Source organism: Ovis canadensis, chromosome 6 (genome assembly GCF_042477335.2).
Source record: "Ovis canadensis isolate MfBH-ARS-UI-01 breed Bighorn chromosome 6, ARS-UI_OviCan_v2, whole genome shotgun sequence".
NCBI classification, from domain to species: Eukaryota; Metazoa; Chordata; class Mammalia; order Artiodactyla; family Bovidae; genus Ovis; species Ovis canadensis.
Window position 1 is genome coordinate 107,905,082 of NC_091250.1, and position 25,164 is coordinate 107,930,245.

At 41.6% G+C, this 25,164-nt stretch overlaps 1 protein-coding gene across 1 annotated transcript in view; it reads left to right on the forward strand.

Annotated features, from left to right (window-relative positions):
- SHROOM3 (shroom family member 3) overlaps nucleotides 1–25,164 on the forward strand; it is a 330,073-nt gene that overhangs the window by 2,807 nt on the left and 302,102 nt on the right. The gene's annotated exons all lie outside the window — the stretch shown is intronic.

Genomic DNA, 25,164 nt, shown 5'->3' on the forward strand with positions numbered 1-25,164 from the left:
TTTGCTGTTAGATCTAATCCTACCACTAATGAGCCATTTTGGTAAGGCTTCATTTTATCTGCAGAATGGGAATAAACAATTATCTCCCTTATCATTATGTGTGGAGATTAAATGGGATGCAGGCACTTAGAACAGTTAGCACAGGGGCTTGTACACAGGAAAATCTCAAAAAAAAATCTTAGCAAGATTATGACTATTGCTTTTCATTATTGTAAGAGACATTGTGTTAGGATACAAATTTGTCTGCTGTATAAAGATCCAAAATAACAATAGCTTAAGCAATACAGAAATTGACGTCTCTTTCACATGAAAATGTGAGCTTACGCTAAACTGAAAGTTGGTCCTTTCTACTGTCTTACTTCCATCCCTGGGGTGATGTCCCATCTGCTGGTCTGAGGTGACTTGCCACAGCATCTGCTTTCCAGCCAGTAAGAAGTAGAAAAAGAGTAAAGAGAAGACAGTCTCCTTCCTCTTCAGGGGTATAGTCTGGTGCGATCCACTCTGTCCAGCGTGGTAGCCAAGAGCCACATGTGGCTATTTCCAGTTTAATTAAGAGGAACTAAAATGAAATGGGGCTTCCCAGGTGGCCCAGTGGTAAAGGCTCTGCTTGCCAGTGCAGGAGACACAGGCGATGTAAGTTAGATTGCTGGGTCATGAATAATCTTTGGAGAAAGAAATGGCAACCCACTCCAGTATTCTTGACTGGGAAATCCCACAGACAGAAGAGTCTGACGGGCTGCAGCCTATGGAGTAGCAAAGAATCGGACATGACTGAACACACACACCTAAAATGAAATGCAATTTTAAATTCTGTTTCTCATATACACTAGCCAGATTGCAAGTGCCACATTGCTTCAAAGCTGTTGAATCTCTCTCTTTATTCTGTCTGTCTGGCAAACTCATATTCATCCAAGCCTCATTTTTTCCTCTCTCTCAAGTTTTCCTGACTTCATTAAGCTGGGTTAGATGGTCTCTCTTCTGTCCTCCTGTACCATACATTTATTACAACAAGTCATACTTTTAAAAAATTTATGTTGACTTCTCAGAAGTTTAACAGAGAAGGCAATGGCACCCTACTCCGGTACTCTTGCCTGGAAAATCCCATAGATGGAGGAGCTTGGTAGGCTGCAGTCCATGGGGTTGCGAAGAGTTGGGCACGACTGAGCAACTTCACTTTCACTTTTCACTTTCATGCATTGGAGAAGGAAATGGCAACCCATTCCAGTGTTCTTGCCTGAAGAATCCCAGGGACAGTGGGCCCCTGTCTATGGGGTCGCACAGAGTCGGACACGACCGAAGTGACTTAGCAGCAGCAGCAGCAGCAGCAGCAGCAGAAGTTTAAAAGCCTGTTGAAAGCCTGGGACTTTTTTTTTTTTTCTTCCATCTCTACCACATCTAACTCAGAGCCTGGGTACACAAATATTTGTTGAGTAAATGAAAAGGCTATGTCTTATTCATCTTGCATTTCCAAGACGTGCCTGGCACAGAGTAGGTATTCAATAACTTTTACTGAATGACTAATCAAAGACAGAACAGAGCAGGGAGCAGTGTGAGCAGGGAGGCAGAGTCCCATGAGGTGAGGATACTAGGCAGATCTCTGGAGATGGAATGTGTGTCAGTTTCCCATTGTTGTTCAGTCGCTCAGTCGTGTCTGATTCTTGGTGACCCTGTGCACTATAGCTGGCCAGGCTCCTTTGTCCATGAAGTTCTCCAGGCAAGAATACTGGAGTGGGTTGCCATGCCCTCCTCCAGGGGATCTTCGCAACATAGGGATCGAACTTGAGTCTCCTGCATTGGTAGGCAGATTCTTTACCACTGAACCAGAAAGGAAATCAAGGGAAGGGATAGTACACGTTAAATCCTCGATATGAAAGACACGTACACTTATATAATTATAAGCTGCACAGTATGACAATATAATGAATGAAGTATCATTTTTCTTTAGGTACAAATGAGATGGAAGGATGAATGGGGGAAGAGGAGCTACAAAAGGGTGGCAATAAAAGAAGTCATTTCCAAATTGCTTTCTTTGGGATTTAATGTCCTTGAAAAGGAAAGGTGGAGTTGAGGAAAGAGCCTCTGTAATCTGTGAACTTCAAAAAGAAAGGGTAGCTTTAAAGAAAAAAAAAAAAGGATTGTATGTAGAAGCTCAAGTAATTCAATAGTTCAGGAAGTTGGCAGCATGATTTTATTATGACTCAAGCAGTATTGTGGCTGAGAACGGTTCCACCTGCTGTGGGGAAGCACCTGCCCCTAGGATTCAGCATGTCAAGTAACAACCAGACAACAACAAACAACCACAACCAGTAAATGCTTGTACTTACTGAGCGCCCACTCGGTGCCAAGATCTATTCCAAGAGATCCACATGTTAATTCATTTAATTTTCACAACTGCATGAGGCAGGTGATATTATGAAGCTAGTTTTACACATGAGGACTGAGACACAGAATTTAAGCAGCTTTCTGAGCTCTCATGACTGGTAGAAAGTGCTAGAGTTGGAATTTGAATCCAGACATCCTGATTCTCCAGGGTCCTCTGCTCTTCAGTCACCATGGATACCAAATATTAATATCTGGCTCTGTCTAGATTCTAGAGCTATGATCTGGGTAAAATATGGGATTAATCTCTTTATTGTATATGTTTTAAAATGTATTAGAGGAAAACAAAAAATCTTAGTCCTGGAGCTTCCTTGGTGGCTTAGTGTTAAGGAATCCACTTGCTGTTGCAGGAGACACGGGTTCCGTCCCTGAGCCAGGAAGGTCCCACATGCGTGGAGCTACTAAGCCCATGTGCCGCAGCTATTGCGCCAATATGTCACGACTACTAAAGCACATGTGCTTTGCAACAAGAGAAGCCACTGCAATGAGTAGCCTCCACTCACCACAACTAGAGAAAAGCCCACATAGCAATGAAGACCCAGTAGAGCCAAAAATAAATAATAAAATTTTATATATAATGTCAGTCATATAAAGTCCCCTGAAAATAGGTATGGGCTTCCCTGGTAGCTCAGCTGATAAAGAATCCGCCTGATTCGATTCCTGGGTCAGGAAGTTCCCTTGGAGAAGGGATAGGCTGCTAACTCCAATACTCTTGGGCTTCCCTGGTGGCTCAGATGGTAAAGAATTTGCCCGCAACGCGGGAGACCCAGGTTCAATCCCTGGGTTGGGAAGATCCCTGAAGGAGGGCATGGTAACCCACTCCAGTGTTCTTGCTTGGGGAATTCCCATGGACAGAGGAACCTGGTGGGCTGCAGTCCATGGGATCACAAAGAGTCGGTCATGACTGAGCAACTAAGCACAAAATAGGTGTAGGAACTCCTGTAAGCAGTTTCAGAACCCTAAAAGGAGGGGTCACTTGACATTTCTTAGGAAGTGTTGTTGGGTGTCTTCACCTAGAGAGAGAGAGATGTTTTTGTGTGCACTGGTCCTGCTGCTGACAAGTGTTCAGTGGTTTCTGACTCTTTGCAACCCCATGGACTGTGCTGCTGCTGCTGCTGCTAAGTCGCTTCAGTCATGTCCGACTCTGTGCGACCCCATAGACGGGCAGCCCACCAGGCTCCCCCGTCCCTGGGATTCTCCAGGCAAGAACACTGGAGTGGTTGCCATTTCCTTCTCCAATGCATGAAAGTGAAAAGTGAAAGTGAAGTTGCTCAGTCGTGTCCGACTCTGTGCGACCCCATAGATGGGCAGCCCACCAGGCTCCCCCATCCCTGGGATTCTCCAGGCAAGAACACTGGAGTGGGTTGCCGTTTCCTTCTCTCATGTGTGAAAGTGAAGTTGCTCAGTCGTGCCCGACTCCTAGCGACCCCATGGACTGTAGCCCACCAGGCTCCTCCGTCCATGGGATTTTCTAGGCAAGAGTGCTGGAGTGGGGTATGGACTGTACTACAAAGGATTAAAACCTCCACATGTGCTTCGTGTGCTTACATGGCCTAAGACTGTCTAAGAAGACAAAAACATGTATCCCAACCAAAAGGAAGTATGAGCAGACCAGTTCAGCCTTGGGAAAGAAAAGGAGGGGAAAGGAAGCTCATTTTAGTTATGTGGGGAAATCCTAAAGGAAACACACCCTGACTTCAGTGGATCCTTGGGTCCTCTGGAGGATTGATAACTGAAACTGTGTGTGTGCCAAGTCACTTCAGTCGTGTCTGACTCTGTGTGACCCTACAGACTGTAGCCCGCCAGGCTCCTCTGTCCTTTGGATTCTCTAGGCAAGAGTACTGGAGTGGGTTTCCATGCCCTGCTTCAGGGGTTCTTCCCAACCCAGCGATCGAAACTGCTCTCTCACATCTCCTGCATTGGCAGGCAGGTTCTTTACCACTAGCACCACCTGGGGAGCCCCTGAAACAGATTAACCTGAAGGCCACTAGACTATCCTTCGACAAACACAGAAAAGCTGTCACCAGCAGAGAGCTCCTTGAGGCAGTCACGCAGAGATCCTCTCAGAAGAGCCTGTGGATAAATGAAGTGTTTCTGAATGGCCCTGTTGTTGGAAATGATTCCACTTGTTCAAAAAAATTGGATACCTCAAAGGGCTGGGCTGGAGGACAGAGTATCTAAGAAGCTACCACAGGCAGGAGTCTTGGTGCTCAACACCTGTTATCCGGGTCCTCTGTTTTTAGCCTCTGATGTCACTTGTAGAAAACAAATAAAGGAAAAAAAGAAAAAAAGAAAAAAAAAATAAAGGCATTTTTTTTTCATGTGTGTTAAAAGAGTCCTGGGCCTCAGGATTGAAGGTCAGCCATTGTCTCTTATGTCACTGATATGAGGAGCCCACGTTCCTGATTCCTACCCCTGAGAGGTATCTTTGGTCTGACTGGACTCTCTTATGTGCCAGCCACAGCTAGAACTTCTAGAAATGGCCCTGTTACTCTACCAGGCCAGCAGCTCTCATGAGTGACAGAACTGGGGGATCCCATCAACATATGCCCATTGTCAACCCCCTTGATCAGAGGGGTTGTTATGTAGGATCCTATTGAGGAGATCAAACACTTGTAAGCCCCCAAATATCAACGCTGACTGAAGGCTTATGGTTAGAATATGTGTCAGTTCCAGTCCAGAGGAACAGCTGCCCCTTCCAGAGTAAAAAGGTCCAATGTCATCAACTTGCCACCAAGTAGTGAATTGGTTTCTATGAGGGATGTTGAAACAGGTAAGTTCAGCATTTGTCTCTGTTTGCTGGCCAGTTGAACCTTTGGCAGCATTGATAGCTTAATCAGGCTTGGTGATGGTGGTGCCCATGCTACTGGGTCCGTACACAACCTCCATACCTGCCACCTGCCTCCTGGGTTCGCGAGCTCACTGTGCCAGTGCCAGGGTGGACTATGACACAGACTTCCTGATATCAACTGGCTGTTGGTTCCATCTTCCACACCATTAGCCCTCCCTCTCTGAAACTGCGTCTACCACCTATACCACCATCATTCTCTTCCTCTCAATCTAAGTCGCAGCCTTCCTCTACCAAGGCTTGGCTCACTATCCCAGCTCAGCCCCATCTTTCCATTCATGATGTATAAGGGAGTGTGTTTGCTAGGTAACATCAGAGGATAACCTCAAACACATGTCCCCTGGCTTCCTGGTATCTGACACTACTCATATTAAAATGGATTCTTTCATTGGATTTTTCTAGCCTCAGTGATATGAGCTCATCCCTGAATCCTCTTCATAATTTCTTCTCTCAAGACAATCATCTGAAACACCCTAATCAACCTACCATTTTAAGATAAAATGAACTGCTTCACTGCATTGTGAGAAGCCTTGAAAATAGAAACAGTCCATAGGCTGGGAAATAATTCATTGGGAACATACTTAAATTGTCCGGATGAACATGTTGAGATTTCCTCATTGCTGGTTTTTCTATATCCATCTGTCTACGCTGAGCACTCTACCACCTTCTAGCTTCCTTAGTGATCCTCAGTTTCAATACACCATCAGCCAGACAATCTCTCTATGTCCATTTCTTCTGCATTAAAATAAGAATTATCTTATGAGTTTATGAGCCTTGGTTTCTGAATTCATTGTGAAATTGGCTTCTAGGCAGTTCCTCCAGGACCTTGGGCTGGTTGATTTAGTTCATCCCAAAGTCACCTTTTCCATCTTTTTCCAAGAACCAAGCTTGATTAGCTTGTTATTGATCTTTTAAAATAGCCAGTGTTTTCTGAGTTTCCTTCCCTACTGTTCTTGCTCTTTCCTTTAACACCCTTTACCCTTCATACCCTTCATACCCCTCATCTCTCTGCTATCCTTACAGCAGCTTGTCTGGTCTCTCATTGTTCCTTCCTGAATTTGTATCAAGTCCTGAATTTGTATCAAGTCTTCCTCTTGTGTCCCCAGCACCTTTATTCATGCCATCCTCTAGTACAGTTAGTTGTTTGCATTTGGCCAATAAATTGTAATCACTTTAAAGCCAAAAGAGTTTTACTCAGGCTATACATCTTGTTTCTTCTAGTTAAATACTTCCCATTTCACATGCAACAGTTGCTCAGTAAATGTTGAATGGCCTATAGGATGTTAGAGCTGTAAAGAATCTCAGCAATCATCTTATTCAACTTCCTCATTATACAGAGAGAAAACTGAGACACAATAAAGTTAATCTATTTGCCAAGGTAGTTTCTGCCATAGCAAATAGACTGTGTGTGTGTTTCTGGTTAGGCTGCTAACTTTTGGAAGCTGAGGACATTTCTTTCCTTTTCTTTCCTCCCTCCTTTTCTTCCTTCTTTCTTTCTCTTATCCACAGTGTTTAAACTATGCATAGCAATGATGAAAATGAAAATGTATTAATGAAGAAGACAAATGAATATTAAAAAGGATCTTCTTTAGAGTCTTTGTTAGAAAGATGTCAAGGGCAATGTGCAAACATGTTACTAGAACATGCTACTTTATAAGATAAATTGGTTGAATTTGACATTCAATTTAACGACATCTTGCACATATGTAATGTTTGGTTCAATGTCTGTTGAATTGACTGGGAGAAAATGGGAAAATTTGCATTTTTTATTTAAACATTTATAAACTATCTAAACTGCTTAAAGTGTTATGTGTTGTTAGACAAAGACCAAATTTATGATCCTGTCAATGTTGTTGGAAATGACTTTTCTTCAAGTAGTCTGCTGAGGTGGTGTGCCAGATGGCTCTTTGCATCTGTGAGAACTCTGCTTTCCTTTAAAACTGTAGCTTCCCAAGGCACTGCCTCCTATGCCAAGAACACAAAATAAGAAATACTTGTCAGTTTCATCTTAGTGAATCCACAATGTGATTGGAAACACATAACGAGAGACTTTCTATCAATCTTTGAAAAAGCAAAACCCCAAAGGACATTCTGGATCTTAACTAACCCACAGACAGATTTTTCCACTTCTCTCTTGAGGTACTTCCAAACATTGAACATCTTGATCTAAAGAGCTGCAGAGTCACTGTTCTTCCACTCCGTTCGTCCCATCCATCTCTTGTGCTCTGACATCCTGGGCCCTTATCAACAAAATGAAGTGACGCAAAGACTCTGCTAAATCTGAGCACTGTTTTTCCCGTCTTCTAATGACTATCCCTGCAAAAGAGAATTTGCATATCTCCATCTATAGAATGGAAGTGACAGTTCCTTCCTGACTTCAGAGGAGGCTTTTCTAACTTCACAGACTAATGTGAAAAACTCTCTGTCCTGGGCACCTGAGCCTGAATTTCCTCTTACGTCATGTACGTTTTTTTTCATTCCTCAGCCATTCATACATCTATTCATTATATCCTTCTAGAACTTGAACTGCATTTTACCTTAGAGATTTATGGGATCTAACTAAAGTCTTTATTTTTAAATAATTTTTTTGTTTATTTATTTTTTAACTTTATTTTACTTTACAATACTGTATTGGTTTTGCCATACATTGACATGAATCCACCACGGGTGTATACAAGCCCTCAATCCTGAATCCCCCTCCCACCTCCCACCCCATATCATCTCTCTGGATCATCCCCATGCACCAGCCCCAAGCATCCTGTATCCTGTATCGAACATAGGCTGGCACTTCGTTTCTTACATGATAGTATATGTTTCAATGCCATTCTCCCAAATCATCCCACCCTCTCCCTCTCCCTCAGAGTCCAAAAGTCCGTTCTATAAGTCTTTATTTTTAAATGCCTTTTGATATATCTGTATTGCTTTAGGGTTATAACTTCTATGTTATTTTTTTTCTTTTCATTTTAATCAAGGCTGTCCAGTATAGCAAAATACACATCCCAGACACTGTAGGGCTTGGAGTGAAAATAAACAAATTTCATTTCTGCCACAGTCTTAAGTGGCTGTGTCACTGTGGCAAGTAACATAGCTTTCCTAAACCTGTGTCCTCATCTTTAAAAATGGAAATTCTCACCTAATGGAATTATTATAAGTATTCAAAGGATTAAACTGTACGACAGTGCTTTGAAATGACAAAACACTTCCAAAGTTTACTTATGATGTGATATTATGGACTGGTGGGAGAGTAGTAGATACTAAAGTTAGCAACTCACATAACAAAGATGATACTTGACTGACTTTCTGTATCATGGCCTAAATGGATAATTGTTGATAGTTTCTACCTGAACAGATAATTCCCTGCCCCTGTAGAGCTTATAGTCTGGTAGAAATAGACTAGTGGGAAGCATGTTTATACGTGATAATTTCAGAATTGTTAAGTGTTTTTACCAAAAAAAAGAAAAAGGATGGATTCCAGAATGGTAGTGTCCGTTGGGTAGAGAGGTATGGGGAACAGGGTTTACTTTAAATAGGGTAATTAGAGAAGAGTTTTCTGATAAGAGGACTTCTGAGTTGAAACCTGGTGGATGTGATACAAGAAATCAGATGTAAAAGAGGTTTATAAGTTAAGCTGAGGAAGGAAGGTCTTGGAATGTTTTAGAAACATAAAGGCATTTGGGGAGTAGAGTAGGTGTCTTCTTCTGTTTGGACTGTTATAACAGAATGTCATAGACGGGGTGACTTACAAACAGAAATTTGTTTCTCACAGTTCTGGAGGCTGGGAAGTCCAAGAATAAGGCACTGGCAGACTCAGTATCTGGGGAGGGCCCACTACCTGATCCATAGACGGCATCTTCCCACTGTGTCCTCATATGGTAGAAAGGGCAAGGGAACTCTCTGAGGTTTCCTTTAAAATGGCACAAATTCCATTCATGAGGGCTCTACCCTCATGACCTAATCACCACCCAAAGAACCCACCTCTAAATACCATCACACTGGGGGAGTAGGTTTCAACATATGAATTTTGGAAGGGACATAGTTTTAGTATATAGTAGTAGGCAAGAGCAGTACTCTCGCCTGGAAAATCCCACGGATGGAGGAGCCTGGTAGGCTGCAGTCCATGGGGTTGCAAAGAGTCGGACATGACTGAGAGACTTCACTTTCACGCATTGGAGAAGGAAACAGCAACCCACTTCAGTGTTCTTGCCTGGAGAATCCCAGGGATGGGGGAGTCTGGTGGGCTGGGAGCTGCTGTCTATGGGGTTGCAGAGTCAGACACTACTGAAGCAAATTAGCAGCAGCAGCAGCAGCAGCAGTAGGCAAGAGAGTAGTGTGACATCAAAACGCAAAGGAGTCAGGGGTCAGATCAAAGAGGACCTTGTAAGTTACAGAAAGGACCTTGGATGGAATTTAAATGCGGGGGCGTGAAGAGATGGTCTATCACACCATGATTCTGTCTCTACTTATGGTGGGATGGGCCAATTGCATTTAATTAAACTCCAGGTGATTTTTTGTGCCAATTCCTTTTTCCCCTTCCATTTATTTATTTTTGGCTGCACTGGGTCTTGGTTGCCTTGCACAGGCTTTCTCTAGTTGTGGCAAGCAGGGATTACTCTTCGTTGTGTTGCTCCAGCTTCTCGTTGTGGTAGCTTCTCCTGTCCTGGAGCACAGGCTGTAGGTGAGAAGAGCGAGAGATGCAAGCAGAGGTCAGACTGATGGAGGGCACAAGCCAAGGAATGCAGGTGACCTTGAGAAGCTGGAAAAAAGTAAGGGAGCAACTCTTCTCTGGAGCTTCTAAAGAGAACATGATATTGCTGAAATCTTATTTTACTCCAGTAAAACCCATCTGAGCTTGGACCTTCTGTACTGTTAGATGATACATTTCTGTTGTTTAAAGCCACCAATTCCAGGGTACTTTGTTACAAGCAGCAATAAGAAACTAATACAATATGTCATCTAGCCCACTGTTCTTTTCAGAAACATAGAGGATAAAAACATAACACTATAAAAACATATAAAAACATAACATAAAGGGAGAGTGAGAGGAAAGAGGCTGCAAAGGGTGAAAACTGGTGGAGGAAAGATGATGACCCCAGGCGGGTCTATGAAAACACCTACATCTGAATCACGATCAGTTTTGAGTTTCAAACTGGTAGAGTGCTGATTTTCTGGGAGGTTTTAAGTTCATGCCACTGCAGCTTGGTAAAGAGACCTGATTATAAGCTCAGTAGCAAAACAGATGGTCTTTCATGAAGGACTATCCACCAAGTGGCCTTAACCCTCACCTGTTCTTGGCTCCTGGAAACCTGGTTTAGACAGATCCTAAACTCTAAAGATCTCAACATTTTAAGAAGATCTCAAAACACAAGCTAATTAAGTGAAATAAGCATTCTTCAGGTTAGTTTGACTAAGTGCCTAGCACTTTGGGTATTGAATTATATCCTGAGTTACACGTTTGCTGGAAGGTAAGAAGAAAGATTGAACTCCTGCAACTAGTGGACTTACTCTTTTCCTTTGAGAAGTTAAATTTTTTATGAAGAAAGTTGTACAGGTATAATTTAAGCTTTTATCATCTTGAGTGTCATCCTCTGAGAAGTTAACATTTTTCAGGGTTTGTTTCATGGAAATTGGGAAATGAGCTATTGGAATTCAGACCTGGGATCTTACTAGATACTTGAAAGAAATATACATGTTGAGTGCTGAGATAAAACCTTAAAAGAGTAGGAGAGTGAGTGAACTTTTGGGAATGAGAAAGCAGAAAATACCTGACGCTTTCTTCTTACTCCTTGATTTTTTTTTTTTCTTCATATTTTCACTTTGGAGTAATTACTGATGAGCAGCAGGTCAAAAAAAGGCAACCACTGACCTCAGTTGTGTCCGACTCTGTGCAACCCCATAGACAGCAGCCCGCCAGGCTCCCCTGTCCCTGGGATTCTCCAGGCAAGAACACTGGAGTGGGTTGCCATTTCCTTCTCCAATGCGTGAAAGTGAAAAGTGAAAGTGAAGTCGCTCAGGCGTGTCCAACCCTCAGCGACCCCATGGACTGCAGCCTTCCAGGCTCCTCCATCCATGGGATTTTCCAGGCAAGAGTAAGTATAAGCAGCAGTCACGTTAAAAGAGTTAGCCTCGATCTTCAAAATGCATTCATAGTTCCATAGTGGTGGTCTTGGCTCAAAACTAACAAGTGTTGGTTCTCTCTTGAAAGAATTGCTATCACAGCTTCCTCTATATATGAAAGTCAATGAATTAGACCTTTAGGAAGAAACCGTTTGTATGGGCCAAGATACACTGCAAATTTCAAAACTCAAGCACTATCAAGTGCTCCGGCCGCCTTTCATTTCTGTGAGAGAAAAGCAAAGCAAAGGAGGGAGGGCCACCAAAAAAGGAAATGGATATATAATAACAATATTTCTATTTACTTGGTTCCCCCTCTGGGTCAGGCTCTATGTTAGGTTCTGTCATTTATTATTGATAATAGAAGGAGATTTATTTTTACCTATGAGAAAAGAGGTTTTCCAAAGATGATGGTGCTAGGATTAAAGCCAAGTTATTATCATGTATTCACTAATATGGTATTTATTGAGTGCCTAAAATGTGACACAATCAAGGAAACCACAGCAAACAAGGTCCCTGCACCCCAAGAGGGAATGTGTTCTCTGGTTACTTTCGTGTCACTTGCAGCTGACCCAGGCGCCACCACTCACATTCCCTCAGCCTTTCACTGCCCCCGCACAAAGGCTGGACTTCCCTCTGTGGAAGCTACATGGTGGCTCAGATGGTAAACAATCTGCCTGCCATGTGGGGGGACCTGGTTCAATCCCTGGGTTGGGAAGATCCCCTGGAGAAGGGAATGGCTGCCACTTCAGTATTCTTGCCTGGAGAATTCCGTGGACAGAGGAGCCTGGCAGGTTACAGTCCATGGGGTTGCGATGAGTCAGACAAGACCGAGTGACTAACACTTTCCTACTGTTAGCATCTTGATTTCTCTGCCTGTGGACTTTCTTTTGCCTCTTCCTTTGGTTAATGACTCTGGGAGCAACTCTCAACCCATGACTGAGTGAAGATGAACAGCTCAGCTTTTTCATCCCTTGAATGAGGTAAGAGGGAGGTGATGTTTCCGCTGGAGTTGCCCATGGTGATGCCTGGCTTGAAAATGGGACTGCTTTCCTTCTCTTATCTCTTTTGCCCACTTTTGCTCTGAGCTTTCTTTACTTCCCAAAGAAACTCTTTGCTTTTGAATTCTTTTGTTTTTAATTTTATTTTTAATTTATTTTTGTTTCTTGGCCATGCCGCATGGCATGTGGGATCTTAGTTCCCCCACCAGGGATCGAAACTGTGCCCCCTGCATTGGAAGAGTCTTAACCACTGGACCACCAGGGAAGCCCCTCATCTGAATTCCTGTCTCAGAGTCTGCTACTGGGGAAACCTAAACTAAAACAACCACTGTTTAGGAAATGCTTACTAATGTGAAAGCCAGAATTTAAAATCTAATGTAAATCTCTTTCCACTCTGCTCTGGAATTCAAGCAGGAGGAATCTCATACTTCCTTAGACGTAATATTGTCTTGGGTGCTAAGGAAAGGAGAAATTCATTCCTAGATGTTATGTTTTGCAAGTCTCCCTTTCATCTTCTGCCTGCTCCCCATGGGCCTGCCTTTCTCATTTTTCTCCATTGAATGGGTTGGTGAGCCTCACTGTTTTCATCCTGGCTTCTATTTTCTGTATCAATCAAGCAAGAGACTTTCCCCTCCCCTCTGAGAGGAAGATCCAGTCTGTCTTTTGTTCCATAGGTGCTTTTATTCTTCAGGTTCTATAGGTGAGTGGTTAAAGAAAATGTGGTTCTTGAGCAAAACAGACAGAGAAAATTAGATCTGATCTTTGTCTCTGAGCATAGAAGATTAGTTATGTTGCTTCTTTTCTTTCTCAATTCATTCTATACACACAGCACAAGAAGCAAGGTGAATGACATACTATTTTTCAGTCCAGAATATTTGACAGTATAATCTGTCAGTGGTATGAAGTTTGGCTCCTAAGCAAGCAATAAAATATAATTTCCAACCCACCCCAACCACAAAATATCAGAATAACTTTTCAACACTGAAATGTAGTTTCCTGGCATAACTTGTACCACTGCCAAATTCAGTACCAGAAGCTGCTTTTCTTTTGGAGCTGTGACTCCCTAGGTTGCCCATTCCCAATTTCCTTGTTTTTTGCTTGAGTTCACTGAAGACTGACAAAGAGTAGCTCCATGTGACAACCATTAATCTGTCTTAAACCTCAACTTACTCTTGAATGGATAGAATAATGAATGCATTTTATGTCATATAATTCATGTTGTCAGCTATATGAAATTGGCAGCTCAAGATCAACTAAATATGCTTCCAGTCTTCTTTGCTCTGTGTTCCTATTTGAATATAATAATGCAGAAGGCATTGTTACTTCCTTCAGCTAAAGTACTTTTATAGTAGTCTGAACTCTGAGTAAGAGAGCAATAAATACATCATCTATCAAAAAAAAAAGAGAGAGAGAGAGAGAAGGTAAGGAAGATAAGTATTTCCTTCTTTGCAGTAGTGGAAATTAGCAAGCATTTTAAAAAGTTGTGTTTGTGTGTGTGTGTGTGCACAGGGAGGGGATTTTCATCATAATGAAGGAGGTCTTGGCAAGTCAGTGTTCATTCTAACCCCATGGCATTGATTGCTGAGCCCATGCATGCCCACTCTAGCTCCAGGGAGCCTTGGAATAGAAAATAGATTCAGAAAGTAGTACAGAAGAAAATCAACTCCCAACCTTCCATCTCTCATGCAGGGGAAAAGATGCATCCTTCTTAGAATTCCTTGGTTTGTTCTGTTTATGCCGTCATTTCATAGAGGTTAAATATATACCTTTTCATTTATTGCTGGTAGGAATGTAAAATGGTTCCGTCACTTTGGAAAAACAGATGGCAGGTTCTTAAAATGTTAAACGTGGAGTTACTGTATCACCCAGTGATTAGATGTCTAAGTATTGGCTTGGCCAAAAAGTTCGTTTGAGTTTTCCCGTAAGCTGTTATGGAAAAACCCAAACTTCTTGGCCAACCCAGTATATACCCAGGAGGAATGAAAGCATATGTCAATACAAAGACATACTCAGGGACTTCCCATTCTGCAACTGAGAAGATTCTACATGTCGCAATGAAGACCTGGCATGCAAATAAATAAAAATAAAATATAGTTTTGAAAAAAGACATACTCAGATGTTCATAGCTGCATTGTTTGCAATAGCTGTTAAGTGGAAAAAATCCAAATGCCCATGAACTGGATAAACAAAATGTGGTATAGCTATATGATAAAATACTGTTTAGCAATAAAAAAAGATTGAATATTGATACATGTTACAACTGGATTAACCTGAAAAATATTAGGCTCAGTTAAAGAAGCCAGGCACAATAAAGCACATATTATATAATTCCATCTATGTGCAACGTCCAGAAGAGGGAGATCTATAGAGACAGAAAGGAGATTAATGAGTGCCTAACCTAGGGGTGGAAATGGAGAGTAATTACAAATGGTATAAAGTTTCTTTTTGAGGTGATTAAATGTTCTGAAAGTAGATGGCAGTGATGGGTGTACAACTTTGCATTAAAAATCATTGAATTGTAAAGAAAAAAAAACGCACTTATATTCTGGTTATAGAAAGGAAAAGAAATAAAAAAGGAGAAAGAATAAAGAAGAATCACAAAATAGATATTACCATGCTGAGCACTCAGTATTGATTTGATTAACACATTTAAAGTAGTAGAGGAAGACAACCAAAGGAAGCTTTATCGAAAACACTGCAGTGCCCGAATTATTTAGGGAGTCAGGACAATCTAAAACGTTGTTCTTGAGACAGCTTAGGAAATGAGATCTAACACGGCATGTTCAGGCTGTGGATTCTAGGATCTTCTCCAAAGGCAGAGTGCCCTTCCTTGTAGTCAGATATCAGGATCTTAAATCTCTAATTCATTGGTTCACCGCGGAAAATGAAAACACATGTTTATAAAAAGACTTGCACAAGAATGTTTGTAGCAGTTGTATTCATAATAGCTCCAAACTAGGAGCAATCTAAATATGTACCAATAGGAAATGGGTAAAGAAATATGGCACATCCACACAATGGAATTCACTCAACCATAAAAAGCAATAAACTACAGGTATGCGCAACAACATAAATCAACTACAGAAACATTGTGTTGAATGAAAGAAGGTAGAGCACAGGCGGGTGCATACTGAGTTATTCCATGTCCAGCAATATTTGAAACAGGCAAAACTAAATGGTTGGGGACTGACTGAAGCACAAAGCATCTCTCTGGGTGATTGAAACATTTATATCTTAATAGTAGTGTGGGTTACATGCAAAATAATGAAATAAGTTTCTCCACATCCTTGCCAAGACTTGCTACTTTTCTTCTTCTCCTTCTCTCCTCCTCATCCTTTTAAAAAACAGCTCACTTAACTGGTGTGAAGTGGTGTCTCATTGTGGATTTGATTCCCTTCCTTAATGATTTGTGATGATGAATATTTTTTCATGAGCTTGTTAGCCATCTATATATCCTTTGGAGAAATGTCTGTTCAACTTCTCTGCCCATTTTTAAATTAGGTTGTTTTGCTATTGTTCTATAGTTCTTTATGGACTATACAGTTCATGGAATTCTCCAGGCCAGAATACTGGAGTGGGTTCGGTTCAGTTCAGTTCAGTCGCTCAGTCGTGTCCAAGTCTTTGCAACCCCATGGAGGCACACCAGGCCTCCCTGTCCATCACCAACTCTCGGAGTTCACTCAAACTCATGTGCATCGAGTTGGTGATGCCATCCAGACATCTCATCCTCTGTTGTCCCCTTCTCCTCCTGCCCCCAATCCTTCCCAGCATCAGGGTCTTTTCAAATGAGTCAGTTCTTCACATCAGGTGGCCAAAGTATTGGAGTTTCAGCCTCAGCATCAGTCCTTCCAATGAACACCCAAGACTGGTCTCTTTTAGGATGGACTGGTTGGATCTCCTTGCAGTCCAAGGGACTTTCAAGAGTCTTCTCCAACACCACAGTTCAAAAGCATCAATTCTTCAGTGCTCAGCTTTCTTCACAGTCCAACTCTCACATCCATACATGACCACTGGAAAAACCATAGTCTTGACCAGATGGACCTTAGCCTTTCCCTTCTCCAGGGGATCTTCCCAACCCAGGGATCGAACCCAGGTCTTCCACATTGCAGGAGGATTCTCCACCAGCTGAGCCACCAGGGAAGCCCAAGAATACTGGAGTGGGTAGCCTATCCCTTCTCCAGCGAATCTTCCCAACCCAGGAATCGAACCAGGGTCTCCTGCATTGCAGGTGGATTCTTTACCAGCTAAGCTACCAGGGAAGTCCTTATATATTTTGAATACTAATCCCTTATCAGCTGTATGATTTGCAAATATTTTCTCCCGTTCTATGGATTGCCTTTTTACCAGGTTGATAGTGTCCTTTGATGAACAAAAGTTTTTAATTTTGATGAAGCACACAATTTTTTCTTTTGTTTCCTACACTTCAGGTGTTCTATCTAAGAAATCATGACCAAAGTTAATGTCATGAGGCTTTTCCTTTGTATCTTCTTTTAAGAGTTTTATAGTTTTAGCTCGTATATTATTTGATTCATTTTGAGTTAACTTCTGTGCGTAGTGTAAAGGCCCAACTTCATTCTTTTGCATGTGAATATTCAGCTTTTCCAGTACTATATCTTGAAAAGACTGTCTTTTGAATATTGAATGGTCTTAGACCCTTGCAGAAAATCATTTGGCTGTATTTGTCATCTATTTCTAGGCTGTTTATTCTATTCCACTGGTCTATATGTTTGTCTGTATGCCAGGACAATACTATTTTGATTACTATAGTTTTTTAATAAGTTTTGAAATCTAGAAGTATGAGATCTATAATTTTGTTCTTTTTTTTAAAAAAAAGATTTTTTGGCCATTTGGGATCCCCTGAGATTACATATAAATTTTAGGTCGGACTTTTCTGCAAAAATTTCATTGGATTTTGATAGAGATTGCATCGAATGTATCAATCTCTTCAGGTAGTATTGACATCTTAACAAGACTAAGTCTTTCAGTAGACAAACATGGGCTGTTTTTCTATATATTTATGTCTTTGTTAATCTTTCAGTAATGTTTTACAGGTTTCAGTGTATAGTCTTTAGCCCCCTTGGTTAAGTTTATTCCTAAAGAATTTTTCTTTTTAATGTTGTAACTGGAATTGTTTTCTTAATTTCCTTTTTGGGTTGTTCATTGTTAGGTTTAGAAACACAGCTAATTTTTGTATGTTAATTTTTTATCCTGTAGTTTTGAAGAATTTATTAATTCTGTGTGTATGTGTGCATGTGTGTGTGTGTGTGTGTGTGACTTTTGGAGTTTTCTACATCTAAGGTCAGGTCAAATAGAGATAATTTTGTTTCTTCGTTTCCAGTTTGTATGTTTTTTATTCCTTTTCCTTGCCTACTTGCTCTGGCTAAAACTTCCAATGTTATGCTGAACAGAAGTAGTGAAAATTGGTGTCTTTTTAAAAAAAGCGTGCTGCTATTCATGGGATCGCAAAGAGTCGGACACTACTGAGCAACTGAACTGAACTGAGGTCTTCGTTGTGGTGTGTGGGCTTCTCCTTGTGGTGGCTTCTCTTGTTGCAGAACATGGGCCCTAGACACGCAGACTTCAGTAGTTGTGGCACATGGGCTTAGTTGCCCCGCAGCACGTGGGATCTTCCTGACCAGGGATGGAACCCATGTTCCCTCCATTCTTAACCACCCCTCCTTCTTAACCACCAGTCCACCAGGGAAGTCCCAAAAATGTGTGTCTTTGTCTTATTCCTGATCTTAGAGAAAAAGCTTTCAGGCTTTCACCATTGAGTGTGACATTAGTTATGAGTTTTTCAAATATGGTCTTTATTATGTCATGCTTGCTGCTGCTGCTAAGTCGCATCAGTCATGTCCGACTCTGTGCGACCCCACAGATGGCAGCCCAACAGGCTCCTCTGTCCCTGGGATTCTCCAGGCAAGAATACTGGAGTGGCTTGCCATTTCCTTTTCCAATGCATGAAAGAGAAAAGTGAAAGTGAAGTCACTCAGTCGTGTCCGACTCTTAGCAACCCCATGGACTGCAGCCTACTGGGCTCCTCTGTCCATGGGATTTCATATTTTAAAATAAAATATAGATAAATATTTATATAATTTGGAGGAAGGAAAGCATGATAGAAAAGGCAAATACTATAAGGGAGAGAAAAGATAATGCATTTGATTTGAAAATATTTATATGGCAAAAGCTCCATAAACTAAAATGATTTGATAAATGATATGATACAGGTAGGATTCTTAATATAAAAGAACTATTACATATAAATGAGGAAAAAATCCATACAAAAGCTAAACTGGCAAGGGACATGAACATGCAATTCCTAAAAAAAGAACAACGGAGAGTTGTGGCATATTTAGGAAAAACGTTTATTCCCCTTAGCATTTAAAGAAATAAAAATTTTAATGAGATAGAATTTTTGAAAATTGAAGTATAGTTGACTCACAATATTATATTAGTTTCAGACATACAAAATAGTAATTCAGTATTTTTATAGATTATACAAAGTTATTATATTGACTATATTCTCTGTGCTATACATTACAAACTTGTAACTTATTTATTTTATACCTGGTAGTTTGCATAAATTGTCTTTACCATTTTGCTCCCTTCCCCCACCCTATTCCCTTCTGTTAACCACTAGTTTGTCCACTACATCTGTGAGTATGTTTCTATTTTGTTGTATTTGTTCATTTGTTTTACTTTTCAGATTCCACATAAATGTGCAAATATACAGTATTTGTCTTTTTCTGTCTGACTTATTTCACGAAGAACTTTTTTTTTAACCTCTAATCTGAAGAAAGATGAGAGAGAGCAGTAATTTCACACATATCCATGGGAATACAAATTGGTTCAGACCATCTGAGACATCGGGGAAGCCCTTTCTGGAGAGCACCAAGGGCTAACTCTGAAAAATGTGCATCCTTAGCACTTATATAACTCTGCTGCTAAGCTGCTAAGTCACTTCAGTCGTGTTTGACTCTCTGCGACCCCACAGACAGCAGCCCACCACACTCCTCTGTCCCTGGGATTCTCCAGGCAAGAACACTGGAGTGGGTTGCCATTTCCTTCTCCAATGCATGAAAGTGAAAAGTGAAAGTGAAGTCACTCAATTGTGTCCGACTCTTAGCGACCCCATGGACTGCAGCCTACCAGGCTCCTCCATCCATGGAATTTTCCAGGCAAGAGTACTGGAGTGGGGTGCCATTGCCTTCTCCAGCTGGGTTTATCCTAAAGATAAAATCATCTAAGATGTACGTACAAAGATGTTCACTGATACGTTATGTAAGATAGCAAAAAAAGAGGACTAACCTAAATGTCTAACAACTGTGGGGTCACTAGAAATGATGATTCAGATGTAGTGTGTACACCCACCCACCCACACACACAAATGGTCATCCCTCAGTATTTAAGCCCTTACCTGGTGGTTCAGATGGTAAAGCATCTGCCTACAATGCGGGAGACCCAGGTTCGATCCCTGGGTTGGGAAGATCCTCTGGAGAAGGAAATGGCAACCCACTCCAGTACTCTTGCCTGGAAAATCCCATGGACGGAGGAGCATGGTAGGCTACAGTTCATGGGGTTGCAAAGAGTCAGACACGACTGAGCGACTTCAATTCGCTTCACTTCAGTATTTAAGAGAGAACTGGTTCCAGCACCTTTCCTTGGAATGTTTGGAAGCTCAAGTCCCTTATATTTACATATAACCTAAGTGCATCCTCTTGTATACTTTAAATTATCTCTGCTGCTGCCACCACTGCTGCTGCTAAGTCACTTCAGTCGTGTCTGACTCTGTGCGACCCCGTAGATGGCAGCCCACCAGGCTCCCCCGTCCCTGGGATTCTCCAAGCAAGAACACTGGAGTGGGTTGCCATTTCCTTCTCCAATGCATGGAAGTGAAAAGTGAAAGTGAAGTCACTCAGTCATGTCCGACTCTTAGCGACCCCATGGACTGCAGCCTACCAGGCTCCTCCGTCCATGGGATTTTCCAGGCAAGAGTGCTGGAGTGGGTTGCCATTGCCTTCTCCAGATTAATCATAATGCCTAATACAATGTACATGAGGTGTGAATATTATGTGTGCTGTGTGCTAAGTTGCTTCAGTCGTGTCTGACTCTGTGCAGCCCTATGAACTGTAGCCTGCCAAGCTTCTTGATTCTCCAGGCTAGAATACTGGAGCGGATTGCCATGCCCTCCTCCAGGGGATCTTCCCAATCCAGGGATCGAACCTGTGTCTCTGATGTCTCTTGCATTGGCAGGCGAGTTCTTTACCACCAGTGCCACCTGGGAAGCCCTGTGAATAGTTATAAGTACAATGTAAACGCTAGCAACAAATAGTTGCCAGCATGCAGCAAATTCAAGTTTTGCTTTTTGGAACTTTCTGCAATCTTTTTTTCAAATATTTTGGATCCATGATTGGTTGAACCTGCATGTATGAAAGGCTAACTCTACCTGTAAATCTACTGATCTAAGCACGGAAAGATATATATATGTACTGAGTGAGAAGCAAATTGCTAAATAATACACCAAGTACTACCTGAGTTTTATTTGTTTTTGACAAAATTTGGGAGGCTATTTATACAAAAGTATTAAAAATGGGTGTGTCTAGATAATAGTATTTTAAGTGATTTACATTTTCCTCTTTTTCCATTTCTTTCTCTGGATTTCTACGATAAACATGTAGTCTTGATGTAGTAATTTTTTTTTTACTTAAAATGATGACTTTTTCCTATGGTAAAATATGCCACACATATATTTACCATTGTAACCATTTTTCAAGTGTATAACTCAGGGGTGCTAAGTGCATTCATATGTACTTCAACCGTCACCACTGTCCATCCTCAGAACTTTTCATCTTCCCAAACTGAGATTATACCCATTAAGCAATAACTTCCCATTACCACTGCCCTGTCAGTGCAGGAGCATTCTATATTCAATCATATTTATCTCTCTCTCCCCTTCCCAACTACACATATGCTTAAAAACAAAAACAATTTTATTGAGATATAACTCACACATGAAATAAACCTCCCATCACACACACTTCTGCAGTGCATTTTAGCCTTCCTTGTCTGTCTGTTTTTTTTTAAATTGGGAACATTTTAACCATGCATGCAGGACAGTGTTGGAAGTGAATGCTCTTGAATTGCTTTGGAAAAACTGTAGAGGAAAAAAATATAAGTGAATTTTACCTGCCAGAACCCTGTGCTCTGTGTTTGAAAAGAGCCTCTGGGTACTTTCAAAAACTATTCAAACTGGTTTTAGGCCCAGCTCCCCTTGGAAAGCTGAGATAAACTCAAGAGCAGGAATCTATTAATAGGTCAACAGCAGGAGTAGAAGGGGGGTTTGGAGGAGTCTGAGGCAGCTGCGTCTCATTTGGGACTTGAAAATTGGCTTTTCTTTTATTCTTTTATAGAATCTAGGAAGAGAAGGGATGTTTTCTCCTGCACATTTGATTATTATAACAGGCCAAGATCTCTTTGAACATAACCAGTAAAGAAAAGAAGCCTCCGTGGCCATTGAACTGGCTAAAATAGTAACATAATCTCTGGTTTGTAGTTTGAATCCTATTAATGTTAATGGTGTAGAATTGTACAGTGAGAATGTGCTGGGAGTTTTTAAAGCTCGATTTTTCAAAGGCTGCATTCCTCATTAGACCTTCTCCATTAAAGCATGCTTGAATGATGCTACACAGCCGAATAGTTGGGATTTTTTTCCACTCTTGTCATAGTCTGAAGACAAAGGATTCTTCCGCTTGCCCAAGTTCCTGCGCGCCTAGGTTGAGCGGCTGTGACAGCGCGGCAGCAGGGAGCTTTTTATGCAGGCTTGGGTTTGCCGTCAGGCCTCATTCACTAGACGGGATCAAGCTGGAGCAGTGGATGGAGGAAAGAAAATCAATGGGGGAAAATCTCACGCAGCCAGATATGGTGCCATGATCCGCTTTTCCCTTTCACTGCTGCTGAGTCATGGTGCCGTCTAGGCCGTGGTACAGAAAACTCTAAAATCTCTTCCTACCTGCATTGTGTCTTCTCTGTGCTTTGGCTAAAGTGATGTCCAGACAGTTTAACAAACGCTAGCTTTCTTGACTACTCCTGTGAGTGGCATTAAGAGCGGTGGAGAGGAGCTGGGGGCCCTGTAGCGGGTACCCACAATCCTCCTCATGGTCTCACAGCTTAGCTTGTCCTCAGTGTCTCCTGGCTTCAATTTCCTTATCTGTAAAGCATGGATAATATACTTACTCCTTGTAATTCACAAGGTTTCTGTGAGGATCAAAGAGGGTTAACTAGTATGTTTGTTAGCAAATGGAGGCATACGTCTAATTCATTATCATTGTTGTGTGTATAATTCTTCTGGATTATGTGTGCATGGATTTCAGCCATTACCAAAAGTTTTTAACATTACCCAAGGATAAGCGTTGTGTGTGTGTGTGTGTGTGTGTGTGTGTGTGTGTGTGCTCAGTCATGTCTGACTCTTTGTGACCACATGCACCATGGCCCGCCAGGCTCCTCTGTCCATGGAATTTTCCAGGAGATTTTCCCAACCAAGGGATCGAACCCACATCTCTTGTGTCTCCAGCATGGCAGAAGGACTTTTTACTATTAGCACCACCTAGGAATCCCCAGGAAAGTGTTAAGGGCTAGATAAATTTAAAAGTGACTTTAGGGATGAGATATAAAATATAAATATCATTACTTTTAACTAGTTCATTGGAATAGAGTTTGGGGGAAGGAAGGAGAAAGAGAGGGTCAAATAAAAACCCCCTCCTTCACAACAAAACAAAACAAAGCAGGAATCATCAAAAGAGGGAAAGACAGTGAGGCATAGGGAGTAAAAACACAGATGCACTAAGGCACCAAAACAGAAACACGGGAAAGACACTGTCACCCTTGTCTTGCGACCTTATGTCTCTTTCTATTGAAGGTTTTAAAAACCATATTACATCTTTACACCATAAGCTACATATTAGTTTGCTAGTGCTGCCATAACAAAATACCACACACAAGACTGGATGGCTTGAACAATTGAATTTTTTCCTCCAGTTCTGGAGACAAGAAGTCTAACATCAAGGTGGTGGCAGGTTGGGTTCTTGTGAGGCCGCCCCCGTCCTTGGTTTGCAGATGGTGGTCTTTTCACTGTGTCCTCAGGTGGTCTTGTGTGTGTGTGTGTGTGTGTGTGTGTGTGTGCGCGCGCATCCCTGGTGTCTCTTTCTGTGTCCAAATTTCCTCTCCTTATAAGGCATCGGTCATATTGTACTGGGAGTGTCCTCAGTGGTTCAGTGGTAAAGAATCTGCCTGCAATGCAGGAGACACAAGTTTGATCCTTGGATTGGGAAGATCCTCTGAGGAGGACATCGCAACCCACTCCAATATTCTTACCTAGAGAATCTCATGGACAGCGGAGCCTGGTGGGTGATAGTCCATTGGGACTTAAAGAGTCAGATATGACTGAAACGACTGAGCACTCACACACACAAGCACGCATATTGGATTAAGTGAAAGTGAAGTCGCTCAGTCGTGTCTGACTGTTTACAACCCCATGGAGAGTGTAGCCTACCAGGCTTCTCCGTCCATGGGATTTTCCAGGCAAGAATGGGTGGGTTGCCATTTCCTTCTCCAATCCAATATTGGATTAGGACCCATTCTAACAACTCATTTTAACTTAATCACCTCTTTAAAGATTCTATGTTCAAATATGGTTATGCTCTGAAGTACTGGGAGTTAGAGCTTCACTATGAATGGGGGTCAGTACAATTCAGCCCACAACATGCTTTTTGCATCATAGACAATAAGAAATTAGTCAAAGGACCAGAATTTACTCCAGAATCATAGAAGGGGGCCAAAAGGAGTTGTGAAGCCAGTGGTAAAATTTGTTTGAATATCTCCTGTGATACTTATAGCAATCATACAAAAGATATCCGAGTTTATGGAGAAACTCAGACTTCCGTGGATAAATAATTGTTTGGTTTAAGCATTTGGTCCATAATTTTTGATTTGGGAAGTGGGGATTGGAGTGTCAGATAGGGAACTAGAATCTACACTGGTTATGTCAGCAGAGAAAATTTAATACAGGGGAAAACGTGAAGAGATTTACTACTCTCTGCTCCTGAGGAGCAATTTAACATGGGATCATTCATAAGGGAGTCACATGTGATGTTCATGGGATGTTCTGTGGGATGTCAAGATGGTCAAGACTTCTGGGGACCGTGGAGAGATGATGTGGCACACAGCAGAAGGGTTGGCATAGCCTTGACGCAAGACAGTGAATGCATACTGTTGTCTCTCTTAGTAGAAAGAATTAGTAGAAAGCAAGAGACTTTGATCCTTGTTAACTGTTTGAAGGGAAAAAATTAGATCAAGAGCCATGTACTAGATGCCAGATACTTGTGTTAATTTGCTCAGGTGAAGTTACCATGTCAGGAACAGCAATGACAATCAGCATTGCCTGATAAAGTTTAAAATAATCTATAAGCATTATCCAACATGAGTACGTCTTCTGCACAGGCCAAACAGGAAAGTTAAATGGAATTGTTAGGAATTGCCACACCTGCTTCTTTTAAGTCTCTGATGTTGGCATTAATCTTGGCAATGGGTAGGAAGTCCTGTAAGGTAGATTTGAGCTCAAACCTCAAGTATCACCTGACTACTATAGGTCTTCTCTTTGAATACTGATCTCCAGTGGTGTTTTAGGTCTTCAGGAATTAGCCTCCATTCAGAACTAGTATCTAGAACATTTCAAAGATCTGTAGATTCTTTAATTTCCCTTGATAAAAGGCCAAGACTTTACTTAAATCTTATGAGCAGAGTTGATCCATATCACTTGCTTATCCAAAC